General features: G+C 45.5%; 1 long non-coding RNA gene across 1 annotated transcript in view; it reads left to right on the top strand.

The window, feature by feature from the left end:
- The first annotated feature begins 6,635 nt into the window (after positions 1-6,635).
- The window catches only part of LOC118917392 (uncharacterized), a 66,898-nt gene continuing 56,723 nt past the window's right edge, over positions 6,636-16,810 (top strand). The window contains exon 1 of the long non-coding RNA XR_008997737.1: positions 6,636-6,822. This is a non-coding gene — a long non-coding RNA (uncharacterized LOC118917392). The remainder of the gene's footprint in view (positions 6,823-16,810) is intronic.

Raw genomic sequence — 16,810 nt, 5'->3', positions numbered from 1 at the left:
GAGGAACATTTTAGAAACTCACTGAGCCTCCTCAACAGAATGCAAAGGAACTATGAATGGACAGAAAAGTGCTTGGGGAAAACGGGCTAAGAGAGAAGGTGACAACTGCAATGTTAAATAGGCACGACTTATGGAAAATAGTGATTGAGTAACTTTAGTTTCTCCCTATCATTTTCCCTCATTTTATTGTTCAACATGAAATTTTTCAGCTTGTAGAAGTAGACAGAATAGTGTAATAAACTCCTGTGTTCCCATAATCCAGCTTTAAGAATTTCCAGCTCCAGAGCAACCTGGCTCGTGTAAACTTTCACTCATTCTCCTACCCTCCATGGCAATTACTTCAGCCCCTACTGCCCTTGCATCCTCCTATCTAGAAAATATACCAGTATTTGGTCCCCTTCCCACAGATCCTCCCCCTCCACCCAGGTCAAGCCAGCCTTGTCTGTTCCCTGGATAATGTTTCCAGCTAACCTTTGTTTTCACTATTGTTTTCAACTCTTCTATGATAAAAACACAAACACAGAACACTACACAAAACAGATGTAGAAGTTAGTAATTATAATGCAAACACTCTTGCAACTGCCCCGGAGAACAAGAAAGGGAGTTAGCCATCACCCCAGTGTGCCCCTCTGTGCCCCGTCCATCCCCAAGCCTGACACTCTCTGGGCACACTGCTAGGGCTCCACAGCCATAGGCAGACTGGGGCTTAAACAGCACAGATTTATCTGCTCATGGTTCTGGAAGCTAGAGGTACAAGATTAAGGTGTGGGCAGGGCTGGGCTCTTTAGACGCCTCTCTTCCAGGCTTGCAGTTGGCTGCCTGCTCACTTTGTCCTTGCCTGGCCTTGGGGCCCGTGCATGTCTGTGCCCTAATCTTGTTTTATACGGTTGGATTTGGGTCCATCCTAATGACCTCATTTAACCTTAATTATATCTTTAAAGGCGCTATCTCCAACACGGTCACATTCTGAGGTACTGGGGGTCACGACTTTGGCATATGAACATATCCTGATTGATAGTAATCACCCCTTAAGTTTCTTTATGGCCTCATCAACCAAGTCACCAGAGTTAAGTCTTCCCAATTTTTTAAAAAATATGAAATGTCATTACTAAATATCTTTTAATCTACAGACTTTCTTTTGTTATGATTTTTGTTCTCCTCAGTTATTGTCCCTACTGAAACAAAGAACTGAAAGGCAGAGACACAGGAACAAAGCAGAGCAAAAGTTTTATTTGAGTACATTCCAAGCAAGGAGTAGGTCAGAGTCAAGGTAGACAAAAGCCAGGAACTTTTAGGGAAGGGTCTGTTTATCTTGTTCTAGCTTCAGGGGTGGGGTGGGGGTGGGGTGCCTGTTTGATTGACAGGATTATGTCATTTGATTGGCAGTTCTGGTTATACACCCATTCTGCTTGGTGCATGCATCTTTTCCCAAAATGCAAACAGAAAAGCCCTTGGGTGGGGAGGGGAGGGGGACAGGGAGCAAAATCCCTTTTATTTTATTCTATTTTTTATTTTTTTGGCAATACTTTCATCATTTATTACATTCTGCTTGCACAGGGATGACCCCAATCCCCAGCCCTATTTTATTTTAATGAAATTATGATGAGGGGTGATTTGGGCAATTCTTAGTTTTGTTCAAGTGTGCCAGTGTTGTGATCTGGTTGGGACCGGTTTGGCCTGGTCCTCCCAATAAGCAAGGAAGTTATCTCCCTGCAAAGCCTTTGTTGTCTACAAGGGTGACCCCCTAACTGGATGTTTTTCCTTGAACCTTATCTATCTTCTCCTCCCCTGGCTGCTCATGTCTATCTTTCTACCTAACATTCTCCCCTCAAGCAGCTGGGACCCAGTTCTTCGGGCACTGCTCTGGCTCCTTCCTGCTGAGGGAGGGGCAGCGCACATGGACTGGGTCCCAGCGCTTGCTCTCTGTCCGCTGGAGTTGGGGTTTGTGACTGGTTGTTTAAGTCCTGTGGGGCTCAGAATCTGGGAGACCATGTCCAGGTGGTTGATCCAGAGGTGCTGTATAGATGGAGGGCAAGGGTGTCTGAACTGGCTGTTAGCCATCTTGAATCACCATTTGTAGATGCAGAGCCTGAAGCTTGGAAGAGAGAAATCGAATAAAGAGGTTGAGTAAAGGGGACCCAAGCAGCAAGGGCTACAACTAGTAAAACTAGGGGAAATGAAATGCCAAGGGTAGAAGGAGGGACATCAGTCATGGTTTCTGGCGTGAGGCTGCTGTGCCCAAAACCTGAATTTTCTCTGCGGAGTCTAGGATCTCACAGATGTCTTGGACTGACGGATTCACTCAGAACAGCACTCGCCCCTTAAACACAGCCAGGGTTCCCCCTCACTCTCAGTGAGGACGTCTGATGCTCTGCAGTTTTGAAGAGCCACCCCAACAAGTGAGTCTAGTTGGTTCTGAAGCCCTGTCAAGGCAGCAGCCGCTCACCAGAAATTCTCAGCTGCTTCCTGGGATGACTGGGATTGAATCCCTAGGGAAGAACCTCCAGTGGCTGCCCCCACAGTTCCCTGAGAGCCACGAGCCCCACTGCTAGTGGGACAAGGGGTCCTGCCTGTTTGGTGAACTCTGATTGGTGATACACTGGATAAAGGAAGGACGTATTGGCCATAGCCAAGGATATGACTGTTAGTGTAAAACCTAAGAGCAGCGTACAATCCATCTGGGAGGGAGCTTGTAATAGGTTCTATGTCCACGCCCCCAGTATAATGCCAAAGAAGGAGACAGGTGGGAGGTGAAAGGTAATAAGCAGGGGAGTTATGGTGCTGGCACTTCCCTATCCTTCTGGAAATTTCTGCCCTCCAAGTTGAGTAGTCTGGATAGCTAAATTGTCTGCTATGGGGGAAGAAACAGTTGGGTAATGGGTATGGTTTGATTAGGTTGGCCCATGGGTCTGGAAAAGAGGGCGAGTCAGGCTGGGTTCCAGTGTAGCTGGTGGCCTGCTCATGTGAGCAAGATGGAACAGTTAGTGGATGACTGATTTAAGAGCGGACTGACAAAATGTGTGGGCAGTGGGCCTCCCTTTACAAAAATCAGTCTGGTTGGTGGAAACTTAGTAGGATCCTTTAGTTCAGTTTTCACAGGGGAGGCTGTAGTGGCTCTTCTGGGGATGCCTTGGGCTCAGATGTTAGGATTGATAGCATTCTCCCAAGTCTCTGGGCTCTCTCCTGGGTTCTCCTTCTAATTCAGCACAAGCATTTGTAAGGGAGTCTGACGGGAGGGCCATTCACCCAGAGTAATTCAAGTTCCCAGTTTTTGTAGAATATCCTAGGCTAACAATGGGCTGGGACATACAGGTATGACCAGGAAGCAGTGGGAAAAGGTACAGCCTTCCCACAGAGGGCACAAAGGGGAGTAACTGGCAGGGAAGTAGACCTACCAGGAAGTCCTAAGACACTTCAGGCTCATGAGGTGAGGGGTGTGGAGAAGGAAGTCAGAACAGAGTAGGTGACTCCGGTATCCATAAGAAAGTTACTATCCTGCCTGCTATGTGCATTGGTACCAGGTCAGTGACAGTGATATCCTGTGGTGGGGCCAACAGGAGGGGGCTGTATCAGTCCTGGTTGAGGAGTTGCAGGCCCTGAGCTGCCTCAAACCCTAGATCTCTTCAGTTCAAGGGGCAGAGTGCAGTCCAATGCCCTGCTTTTCTGCATTTTAGGCAGGCAGTGACAGGTAGCCTGTCCCTTTGGGGACATCCTTTGGCCCAATGTCCTGCTTGGCAGTAGATGTAGCACCTCACAGAACCATCCTTGGGTGTGTTTTGGGTACCAATGGGCTGCCCTAGACCCTGTAGGGCCACCATCATTCGGGCATACATAGCCCCTCTTTCCTGTTCTTCCTCCTGGTGCCTCACCTTCTTCCTTTCCTTCTCCTGAGCCCTGGCCTCCACGACCCGCTCTTGGTTGTAAAAAACCAAGGGCACTGCAGTAAGCATGTCATCTATCATGGCCTCTGAATCCTGGACTACCTTTTGGAGGTTTCTCCTAATGTCTGGTGCTGACTGGGTCAGAAATCTATCTTTCAGGATGACCCTGCCCTCATATGAGTCTAGGTACAGATTGGTATGTTTAATGAGTGCCTCTTAAGCCTTTCTAGAAAGGTGGCTGGTTTCTCAGAGGGCTGTTGAGTCAAAGCCGACTTTCCTATACTTGATAACCATCTGTCTGCCAGCCTTAAGCCCAGCCTTTATGCAAATCAAATAATGGTTCTGGAAACCAGCATTGGTCAGACTTATTATATAGTTTCATCTGGGATCCAAAGAGGGGATAGCTGTGTCTCCTATGGGATAATTAGGATCTGTTAGGTGTAGGCCATTTGCAAATTTCTTTGCCTCTCAAGTCACTCTCTAGTTTTGTGTCTGTAAGAATCTGAGTCAGAATGACCCAGACATCTCTTCAAGGCAGATCATAGGCAACTGTTGCATGTTGGAAACTCCCTATATAACCATCCAGATTATCAGTGTAGCTTACCAGGTCTGTTTTAAGTTCAGTTCAGTGAGACAGAAGGGCATATGCACCAGCTGGGGGTTGAATTCCCCTTCTGTCTCCACAAAGGGGCAGCCCCTGCAGATTAGGGGGACATCTGGGGGCATCAGGAGGACTTGGAAATGAGAAGATTTGGAAGTAGCAGGGTGTTTGGAGCTGAAGGCCCCAGGTGGTTGCAGTTTGGTGGATGGGGCCCGGATATGGGGACAGAGGTTTCTCTGAGGGCTTGTTTGGACCCCTGCCCTCTGTAGAAGGCTTAGGTTAGAGGGTGTTGCTCCCCTGCCCCCCGTGGAGGGCACTGGCCTATTTGAACCTCTACCCTAGGTTCTGCGGTGTCTCGTGGGGTGTCTCTGGGGTGTCTTTGGATAGTAGATCTTCTCTCTCCCAGAGGAGAAAGAAGGCCTGGACGTAGGGAATCTCCAGCCATTTACCCTGCTGTTTGCAGAATAGATCTAATTGCAGGATGCTGTTATAATTTAGGCTCCCTTCTGGGGGCCAAGTTTCCTCACTGAGGAGTTTGTCTTAGGGCCAGACTGTCATGCAGAAAAATTTGAGCCTTGGTCTCTTCAGGGTCTGGGGATTGGAGCATTCTCAGTGTCAAAGGATGCAACCCAAGGGGCTATTACAGGGAATGGAGTGTTGGTTCCTAGAATGAATGGGAAGGACTAGTGAGTAAAGAGAGCCTGACCCTGAGGTGTCACCCAGGTGTCACTACCTGGTGACCTAGTGTATGGTCTAGCACCAAACAGTGCTCTGGAAGGATGTCTCAGTCCAGCGTGGTCATCACAGCCAGTGATGCTATCAGCTGTAATGGCTATACCTGGCGGCAGGTGCCCTAGCACTGGGTTAGGACAAGACCCGGTGATCAAAGATCGAAGAAGTGCCTCTTGGACATCGTGGGGATGCAGCTGTTAAAAGAATCTGGCATACCTTTCTCCTTGCAATCTGCTGGAGGGACAGCATCCTCAAGGGGCAACACTCCTGGCTCTAGGATTCCCTAGAGACCTCACACATTAAACAGGAGCATTGCATTGAGTGGGTGTTACCTGTGATTGTTTGCTTTTGTTGGGAGGGGCAGGGGTGGAGCCGTTCCAATCATGTGCAGAGGAAATGGGAGAATAGGATTCTAGGGGAGCAATCCTCAAGGTGACTTTGGTCTCAGTACCTACTGGGTCTCCACTGGTCAAGGTTTGACAGCAGCTACAGGTGCCAGGGTAAAGGAGAAAGGAGAGGAGGGAGGCAGCTCTTAGCTGAGCCCCTAGAGTCAGCAAAAGGTGTAAAAAGAGCGTTCTGGCCAGGTGAGCCTCCCAGAGATCCAAAAGCCTCATCGGGGGCTAAGAGGTAGAGCCCTGACTCAAAGTCTGGACACAGAGAGACTGCCAGATTTGTTGGAAAGGATTATCTTGGACTAAGGCATCCATGAATACGTTTCCGTGATGGGGAAGAGGTTTTGGCCATGGGCTGTGTTGCTCCTGCAGATTCCTGCATAGGCAGGGGAAGTGGGTTCATGATGGGAGGTCAGGGTTAAGTCAGACCTGCAGATCCCATCAAGAGTAACATCGCCATTCTCTACTAAATGGAAAATAGAGCAGACTAGACAATAAAAAGAACTCTGAGTGCGAAAGAGACAACAGGTCATAGAATCAAGGAGAATCAGAAGGCTCTTAGCTCCTGTGGTCAAGAAAATATTAAAGAGAGAAATCTTGGACTGCTCTGGGCAACATTCCCAAGGACCGGATCATGACCTGCCTCCTAGGGAGGGGTTCCCCACAAGATAAGCCCAAGTGAGTACTACCTCCGGTCAGATCTGGCAGACATCTCACAGCCAAGGGGATCATGAGATGAGGGTCTCTGGGGGATCACCCTAGGACAGGTCAAACCTGTCACAGAGTCTTAAGATTAGAAGCCATCCTATTGACTTTTAACTGGCCATCCTATGACCGAGCATTTGATAGTGATAATAAGGGTCTGATTAGCTGACCTACAGATAACAGGAAAAGTGAGGAGGAAGAGAAAAGTAGCCAGTAGGAGAAATTCAAGAACACAGAAAAGGAAGTCTCCTGTATGGACATATAAATACTGCTTGGGGATTTGCTGTGGGGTTGGAAGTGGGTGTTTTTACAGTGTACCTCTGTTGCATGGACATTGTCTTGCAGTTGGCAGGGTGCCTAATGCAATCTTCGCTGGATCAGTTTATCCTGTCACAGGAGTCTTCTTGTGGTGAGCACGCTATGAGCATTTAAGTGCTTGACCCATGCCTGCAGGTTACAGCTCTTTGTCCACGAGAGACAGAGAAGGAGGGAAAGGGCCCTGAGAGGATTGGTAAGTAGTGCCTCCAGCCAGGTGGCAAGGCACATGAGGCTTACCGATGTGCACAGGGATAGCAAACCGAGTCAGGGCACCAAATATGTTATTGGTTGGTGGATTATAGATTTCCTCAGTTCTTGTCTTCTTGAAAGAAAAAAATTCAGTCCAGAGACCCAACAGAGAGTTAAAGCTGCAGGGGGTTTTATTTAGCGCACCTTAATGGCTGGAGTAGCAATCCAAGTCAGGGCACTAGATATGTTATGGGTAGAGTTTATTCTTCTCAGTTCTTGTCACTGCAGAAACAAGGAATTGAAAGGCAGAGACACAACAGCAAAGCAGAGTGAAAATTTTATTTGAATACACTCCAAAGGAGGAGTGGGCCAGAGTCAAGGTAGAGGAAGGCAGTGAACTTTTAGGGGAGGGTCTATTTATCATGTCCTAGCTGGGGCAGGCGGCACCTGTTTGATTAACCAGGTGAGGTCATTTGATTGGCAGTTTTAGTTATACACCCATTCCCCTTGGTGTGCATGCCTTTTCCCAAAATGCACACAGAAAGCCCACAGGAGGCAGGGGAGAAGAGCAAAACCACCATTTTACTTTAATGAGGGGTGTTTGGGTGGTTCTTAGTTCTGTTGGATTGTGATCCGGTTGGACCAGTTTGGCCTGGTCCTCCCAGTAGGCAAGGAAGTTACCTCCCTGCAAAGCCTTTGTTGTCTACAAGTGGGTCCCGCTAACCGGTTGTTTTTCCTTGGACTTTTTCTTCCCCCTCCCCAGCTGCTCTTCTCTGTCTTTCTACATAACACTTTCATTACTGTCTTTTCCTTATAAATTACCTGCTGAAGAACCTGGGATGTGTGACCTGTCAAACCCCCAGTCTAGATTTTGCTGACTGCACACTCATGGTACAGCTCAGCCTCTTCTCTCCTCTGTTTCCTAAAAATTGGTAGCTGGTTTCAGAGACCTGAACAGACTTTCATTCGATCCCTCTGGGGAGACTACAAAGAGTAGTATGTCAGATCAGTTTCATTGAAGTACAATATACATACAACAAATTTTACCCTTTAAAAAAGTGTTCAGTTCAATGTACACAGTATACATCATGTTTATATATACAGCATTGCAGCATATATTGTACACAAATATATACATGCACACAGCACCACGATCAAGTTAGAGAACATTTCTATCACCCCAAACCCCCTCGTGCCTCATTGCAGTTACTAATTCCCTTCCTTTCTCTCCTGGCCCCAAACAACTACTGATCTGCTTTCTGTCATTATTGTTTTCCTCTTGTAGAATTTCTTATAAATATCATCATATTCATAGTCTTTTGTGTTCTGGCTTCTTTCACTTAGCAGAATGCTCTGAGATTCAGTCATGTTGTTATGTGTATCAAGTTTATACATTTTTATTTCCAAGCAGTTTGTCATACAGATATATCACAGTTTATTTTCTATTAATCTGATGATTGACATTTAGACGGTTTACAATGGGAACCATTAGGAATAAAGCTACTCTGATGATTTGCATACAAATCTCTCTGTGACATGATATGCTTTTTCATTTCTTTTGAGTAAATACCTCTGAGAGGAGTGGCTGGGTCATTTGGTAGGTGTGTGTTTGACTTTATAAGAAAAGGCCCATTTACTTCATGAAGTAGTTGTATTGTTTTGCATTCTGAGCAGCAATGTATGAGAGTTCCCACTGCTCCTCATCCTTGCCAAACTCAGTATTGCTCATCTTTTTAATTTTAGTCATTCTCTGGATGTGCAGTGTCATCTCATTGTGATTTTAAGTTTCACTTCCAAAAAATGAATGATGTTGAGCATTTTTATGTGTTTATTATATATGTATTTTCTTTAGTGAGGTGTCCAAGGTTTGTCCATTTTTTATTGTTTATTGTTGAGTTGTAAGAGTTCTTTATATATTTTAGATACATACCTTTATCAGATATATATTTTGCAAATAATTTCTCTCAGTCTATGGCCTGCATTTCCATCAGGAAATGTTTTAACTGTTTGGCTTTTTTCTTTTATGTTTTGTAATTTTTGTCTATTCTGTAAGAACTCTGCATGATCTGGGGTGATTTTCCAATTCTATCATTCCATCTGTATTTATTAGTAAGAATGTTTCTAGTAAATAAAATTTTCCCTCATTATCTATTTGTTTATATTAAATTACAGTTTGTATGGGAAAGGCAGTCCCATAGAAATTAGGATTCTTTTATGTCATCAATGTTCAGTATATTAACTCTGTTTTCAGATCAGTATATTTTGAGTGATCACAATCTTCTACACAAACACAAGGGAAATAAACTGTGAGGAACTACAGTGAAATACTGAAGTTTCTTTCTTTCAATATTGGAATTTTTGAGAGATGTTCTTTTTCCCTACTTCCCTGAAGGACATCTGTCAGGCTGTTAACTATAGTTACATGTGGCTGGTGGCACTGTGTCAGATTTGCTTCTCTTCCCATTTTTTCTGTGTGTTCTCAACTTTCTACAATAAATCCCATTATTAACAAAATGAGAAAATACATCTATATCATATACAGTACACATTTATTTATCTGCCTGTCTGTCCATCAATCAAGTCTTGGGTACTCCCTGTCCTTAAATTACTCCTTTCATAACTAAAAAGTCTATATTGTTGGAACGAAGTATTTCCTCTGAACAGTTTCACTCTCACAAAGTCATATTGGTAAATTGTGGCTTTTGTCACCAGAAGTGGTGAGCAAGTCTCTTGTCTGGGCGCCTCTGAGATCCCTCTTCTCTGGGCTGCTCCTGAGTTGTAGCATTAGTGTCACTGGGTGGACGGGGTACATACATGTCCAAGTCAGTAACTGCTAATATTAGTTTGCTGGGCTGCATGACAAAGTCTATGGCCTGCATTTCCATCAGCAAATGTTTTAACTGTTTGACTTTTTTCTTTTATGTTTTACGTACCACAGACTGGGTGGCTTCAACAACAGAAATGTATTTTCTCACAGTCCTGGATTTTCTCTAGTTTCCATGCCACGAAGTTGGTGGGAATGTGCCTGTCTTGGCCTGATGATGTCTGCAGCCAGATTGGTGGTTCTGCTGTGCTCTCCCAGGACATCCTTCCAGCCCTTACCCATCGTCAGCCCCGCCTCCTCACTGGGCCCTGATTCTGCGGCCTTCTTCGAGGCACTTTACCTGAAGAACCCCCCCAGGTCCTGATTCGCTGGCCTCAGAGCAGCGCTGATACTGCTTTCCAATCGTCCTTTTCTTTTCTCCCCTGTTTTCTCTCTGTGTCAAGGAAGACACTCCATTCACAATGGGTTTGCTCTCATGGTTACTTTTAAATTCTACTTTCGAATGATGGAGTCGTTCTTCTGCCATCCTAGGTTGAATGTGATCCCCTTTTATTTGCATGTAAGAAAAACCTGAAGCAATTGTGAAAGAAAATAGGCAAATGAGAAAAGGTTTGTTTCTAGTTGCTGCATGTCTCAATTTATTTTCTACAAAAGGCCAGAATGCAGTTTTTGCTTTTGTGTGTAGATGGTAATCAATGCACAGCTTCTTACATGGTAATCAGGAGGAAGGTTACACATTTAGGGTACCTTCTTTAAGAAAGAGATGTCAAAATATATTACTTCTGTGAACTTTACAAAAACATGTGAGTTTATGCATAAATTCTAGCCACCCCACATGCATAGCCCCTCCAGGATTTAGAAGGGGCCTCTGCAAACCAAAGACTCTGAAGCTTATGTTTCATTAACTTCCTAGTAAATATGCTTGTAATTACAATGAACCACTTAGGAGTTTACTTGTTTATTGTTTTTCTCCCCCAGCTAGGGCTGGAACCACCGTACTGCATGCTCACATGTATCTCACATTCCTAGCACGCTTTGCATTGGAGACCATCAATAAATATTTGCTAAATGAGATTGATGGCTGGAAGGTAGGAAAGAAGAATGAATGAATGATATGTGACAGGCTTAATTACAATTATGCTCTTACTACATAAAGAAAGCTAAGCAGGATTGAGACAGTGAACAAATATCCTTGGACATTACATTTCACGAGAACAAAGGTCATCTTGGCCCGTGACTAGGCTCCTCCCCACCCTACCTCCCAGGACCTTATTCCTTCTGAGACCCCTCCCTTTACCAAGACCTGCAGATGTCCTCCAGGGCACCAGGAGTCCTTGGCCCAAGGCCTACAGCTGTAGGAGCATCAGCTAGATCCGGAGTTGAGTGACCTTTGGAAAGAATTTCAAGGCTTATTCTCTCCTGGAGACTTGTCTGCAGAAGCCACGATAACGAGTGACCTTTTCTTGGACACTATGGAGCTGCCACTGGGAGAAAGTCTGCAGTATTGTGGAGAAAAACCTAACTTCTATCTGAGCTTAAACGGCCTCCTGACAGCCCCAACAGAGATGCTTGCAGGCAAGAGCAATGCAGGAATTTCACAGCAGTGATCTCTGCATAAATTCACAGTGAGAGCACAGCATTCCGTTTCCAAAGAAGGGTCATCAGCAGACCCCATTAGAGAACAGGGTGATGTCTTTGAATGCACCAAACAGCATTTAGTTCTTTGTGGGGGCTCCAAATATATTGCTGGAATGCTAATATTGCACTTTCATTTCTTTTTCTCTGCCTCGGGCAACTGTGTTTGATGCTTCCAGGATTTGAGCATGTGAGCTAGGGTTAGGACCTTAATCATGACATGATACTAGGCATATTTAGAAAAGCCAGAGTTGTATGCAGAAGGAATGCAATAATAGAGATCTGGAGATTAAAGCAATTTAAGAGGGAATGCAAAAAAGTAAGAGAAATAAAATTTGACATGGATCTTGATGAAATACTGTAGAGCAAAACTGCAAGAATACAAGAAGGAGATCCTCCACTGAACTGATAGGGCTGGGTTGGAATAACCCAGAGTTCAGAACAGGGCTTTTACAGTCTGAATCTCTGGTTTTGAACCCCACCTCCGGCTCTTACTAGTTGTGCCCTCTTGGGTCAGTTCTTTTCTTATCTGTGCCTTATTTAATACATTTGAAAAGAAGGGACTAATAAGAGTACCCACCTCACAGGGTCAGTGAGGATTCAATAAGATAATGCATGCACATTATTTAACAGCTCCTGGTCCTTAGCACTCAGCAAAGAGTAGTAGCTAACCATCACTAGGGAACCATGGCCTTCTTAGAAGAATCACTCGATATTACCCATTGAAAAGCAATGTGCTTTATATAGATGGTTTCTGAGCAGTCTGACTTCAATGTATGCTGCAGGCAGGGGTTAAGCGTGAGTGCCAAGTGCTAAATGTGCTTTTCAGATGCAGAGAAAAAGGCACTAGGTAACTGGTGACTTGAGGAAACAGCAAAGAAACCAGTTGTAGTATGGTTAGTAAGAAGAAAAGATGAAGAAAGGAAGGAAGGAAGGAAGAAAGAAAAAGACAGAAAGAAAGAAAGAACGAAAGAGAAAGAAAGAACGAAAGGAAGGAAGGAAGGAAGGAAGGAAGGAAGGAAGGAAGGAAGGAAGGAAGGAAGGAAGGAAGGAAGGAAGGAAGGAAGGAAGGAAGGAAGGAAGGAAGGAAGGAAGGAAGGAAGGAAGGAAGGAAGGAAGGAAGGAAGGAAGGAAGGAAGGAAGGAAGGAAGGAAGGAAGGAAGGAAGGAAGGAAGGAAGGAAGGAAGGAAGGAAGGAAGGAAGGAAGGAAGGAAGGAAGGAAGGAAGGAAGGAAGGAAGGAAGGAAGGAAGGAAGGAAGGAAGGAAGGAAGGAAGGAAGGAAGGAAGGAAGGAAGGAAGGAAGGAAGGAAGGAAGGAAGGAAGGAAGGAAGGAAGGAAGGAAGGAAGGAAGGAAGGAAGGAAGGAAGGAAGGAAGGAAGGAAGGGAAGAAAGAGGTGGGGAGGGAGAGAGCAGTAAACCTGGAAATATCTGCGCGGTAAAACAAGGGTCGACCGCTGGCAAGGGGCATGATGGAGATGAAGAGGAAGGTTCTGAGTGGACTAAGGACAGAGGGCTCAGCCCCCTGGCGCCGGGGCCCCTGACTGGCTGTTCGGCCCTAAGCCGAGTCCCCCTGGGGTGCGGAGGAGCGACGTAAGTGTGTCCAGCTGGGCACCGCCATCACGGCGCCTGTCTCAAACGAACTGTGACTAAAAATACAGGACACCGAGTTAGATTTCAATTTCAGATAAACAGGTAACTTTTTAGCATAAGTATGTCCTGTGAAATATTTGGGACATATTTATACCAAAAAATTATTCATCATTTCCTTGAAATTCAAGTTTAACTGGCTATCTTGCGTATGTTCTGTCAATCTTAATCTCAGGAAGTCTATTAATATCACTGAGAGTGTGATGTAAAATCAGTGTGATGCAAAAAGACAGTAAGAATTCCCTCTTCTTAAAGTCAATAGTAAGCAATGTTCTTGAGCTCCTGCTCTCTGCTGGTGTCTCCCACGGCCCCTCTCATTTGATCCTCACGAGACCCCTGGGGGCAGGTGCTATGGTTACCTCAGTGAAAGGTGAAAGGGGAGAAGACCACGGCTCAGAAAGTACTTTACAAAAGACTAAGAGCTCTGTAATGGCAGAGCAGGGGTCTGGACCAGAGGAGATAGATCCTGGAGTCCATGCCCTTGACAACATTTGGTCTTGCCATGTCAAGTACACCCAAGTTTCTGAGAGGCCCTCCCCCTTCCTGCTCTGTGGGTCCCTGGACGACAGACTCACTGGCCACCTCAGCCCTGGCCAGAACCACTCAGGCAGCAGACAGCAAGGGCACATGTATGGCACAGGCGACTCTTGCCCCTCCCCATAGGGATGTCCTGCTTCCCTCTGGGTCTCCTGTCCTGACGTGTAGGTCTCTCCACTGGCTGGTGGAGGCAGAGGGCTGCACCCATCAAACTCCACTCCAACTTCTGCTCACTTAGTGTCCCTGGAAGTGAGTTCTCTCCCTTCCCTCCTCCATCTTCTCCAGATGGAAGGCACAATGGCTTTGATGAAGTTTGAGCTGCTCTTGCTATTGAGCAGCCTGTCCCACACTATCTCTCTTATGGTACAGCCACCCTCCCCGAAGTTTCCCTCTCACTGTCCTTTGGGACATCCTACCCCTTTGTCTGGTCCTCTGCTTCTTCTGCCTTGCAAATTCTGGTGCTTCTGCCTACAGCCAGATATTAATGGATGTTTTCTACTGCCCAAACTTCTGCAGACTCCCACAGGAGAGCACTAGATTCTGGCACCATGACTGAGGGCAAGTGTGGGTAAAATTATAACATTTACAGAATATCTCACCTGGCTTTAGTACATCTGCATATCAATAGGTGTTCAGTGGTGGAAAGAGGTTTGGCTTTAGTGCATTTGCATCTTTCCTCAGGGGTGGAGAGAAGTTATCTCCATATCAGTGGGTAATTAGCTGGGCAAGGAGGGCTTATCTGTACCTGAGAGGTGAAGTGTGGGGGCCAGTTTTGCTTCTGCTGGAGCAGGAAAGAGAGAAGGGCCCGGACTGCAGTTTGTGAGCAATAAACGGATTTTAAACTTTATTTCTCCCTTTGACTGATTTCAGTTTTTAGAGGTATTTTGCTCTGGGTTATCTTCTCTCCAGACTAACAAGATAGGGATGATCTAATTCCACTCAACTCTACACCCATGAAGGCTGTGGCCCTCATCCCTTTCAGTTCCTTAAGGGCACATATTATTTGTTATAAACAGAGCACAGTTAGATCTCATACAAGGCAAGAATATTACTATCATGGTTTAGGCCCTACTTGTTGAGAGATAGTAACCATGACATTATTTTGCTAAAGCAGCATTTGTCTCCTTCCCACTTCTGCTTTCTGCTTCCTTTACAGGGGACAGTACACTGTTTATGGCTAGATCCTTCTTGCATGCATCTTAGCCCAACTGTTAAAATCTCAGAAAATGTTTCTCTGGTCATCCAATCTATGATAATATTGGACATCAGCAAGATAGGAGGTCCTGCACTCATATACTCCTTGACAACAATAATTTGATGGATGTGCCTTTGTGGGGGTTTCAGGGTACAGATCAGACCACAGATCAGACCACAGATCCTGAAATAGGCTGTAATTTGGCTGCAGCACCTTCTAACAACAGCCTGGGAACATTCCCACTACCCAGGGACCCACTGGGAGACATGCTCCCCTGTGTTCCTGAGGGCACTCTGAACTCAGTTCAGTTGAAGATCCTGAAACGGCCCAGTAACTCACCTGCAGCTCTTCTCAGCTGTAGGCTGGGAACACCCTTCCTACCCAAGGACCTGGAGGGAATTCATGCCTGTCTATGTCCATAGAGGCAGGCCTGCTGAGCTCAGTCCAATTTTAAATATTAAAACAGCCCTACAACTTGGCTCCAGACCCTCTCAGTCATGGTCCAGGAGTGGTCCTGTCCATCCAGGGATCTGGCAGAAGGCACACCTGTCTGTAGCTCTGGAGGCAGGCCTGCAGACCTCTGACCCAGCTGTGGGCCCTGAAGCAGCCCTGTGATTGATTCTAGCCCCCACAACCATGCTCTGGAGCTGATCCTGCCTGCCCAGGGACCTGCCCAGGAATCTGTTAGGAGCCCTCTTAGGGACCCACTAGGAACCATACCCACTTATGTGGTCTTCTGTCTTCTGTCTGTGGATCCTGAAACTGACCCTTGTCCCAGTGCCAGCCCTACTGACCAGGGTCTTTGAGGCAATCTCATCCACCCAGATGACAGAATCCATACCTGCCTGACACCCTGACAGACTCACCAGCTGCAGAGCCCACTGTGGACACAGAAGCAGCCACAGGACCCAGCTCCAATCCTGCTCAACAGCAACCCCAGAGACAGTCCCATTAGCCCAGGGATCTCACAGGAGAAGTACTTCACTTGTTTAAAAGACTGAAAGAGGTGTTTGCCCCTTTAAATGCATAGACACCAATGCAAGGCTACATGGATTATGAAGAATCTGGCAAATCTGACACTTCCAAGGGACACTAAGAAAACTATAATCGTTGACCCCAAAGAAATGGACACCTATGAGTTGCCTGATAAAGAGTTCAAAATAATCATCTTAAAGAAGTTCAATAAGATGGAAGAGAACACAGATAGATAACTAAACAAAATAAGGAAAACTATGCAAGAACAAAATGATAAATTTACTTGAAGAAATAGAAACAATAGAAAAGAACCAAACAAATATTTTGGAGTTAAAGACAGAACTGAAAAATTCAATAGAAAGCTTTAAAATCAGACTCAGTCATACAGAAGGACAAACTCAAAGACAGGTCATTTAAAATAATTGCTAGAGGAATACTAGATCTGACTGTCTACATACCCTCCAAATTCATATGTTGAAATCCTAATGCCCAGTGTAATGGTATTATCAGGTGGGGCCTCCCAGAGGTGATTAGCTCATGAGGGTAGAGCCTTCATGAATGGGATTAGAGCACTTAAGACCCCACAGAACTCCCAGGCACATTCTATCATGTGAGGTCACAAGGAGAAGAGGTCTGTGACCCAGAAGAGGACCCTCATCTGACCATGCTGGCTGGGACCCTGATCTCAGACTTCCAGGCTCCACAACTGTGAGAAATAAATTTTTGTTGTGAATAAGCCACCCAATCTTTGCTGTTTTGTTATAGCAGCCTGAGGGGACTAAGACAAAGAACAAAAAGAAAAAAGAATGAGTAGAGTTATGGGATACCAACAAGTGAACAAACATACATATTATGTGAGTCAGGAAGGAAAGGAGACAGAAAAGATGCTGAAAGCTCATTTTAAAGGAATAATAGCTGAAAACTTCCCAAATCCTTGGAGGGTTATGGCAATCCATATACATGAAACTCAAAGGACCCCAAGCAAGATCAACATAAAGACTACACCAAAACACAATATACTCCAGATGTCTAAAATCAAAGACAAAGGGAAAAATTTTGAAAGCAGCAGGTGGAATGAGACTAGTTGCTTGCAAGAGAATTCCCATAAGATTATCAGAGAATTTCTCAGCAGAAACCTTGCAGGCCAAGAGGGAGTGGCATGGTATAGTCAAAGTGCTG

Source organism: Manis pentadactyla, chromosome 5 (genome assembly GCF_030020395.1).
Source record: "Manis pentadactyla isolate mManPen7 chromosome 5, mManPen7.hap1, whole genome shotgun sequence".
Taxonomy (NCBI): domain Eukaryota; kingdom Metazoa; phylum Chordata; class Mammalia; order Pholidota; family Manidae; genus Manis; species Manis pentadactyla.
This window is presented reverse-complemented; position numbering and strand designations above follow the sequence as displayed.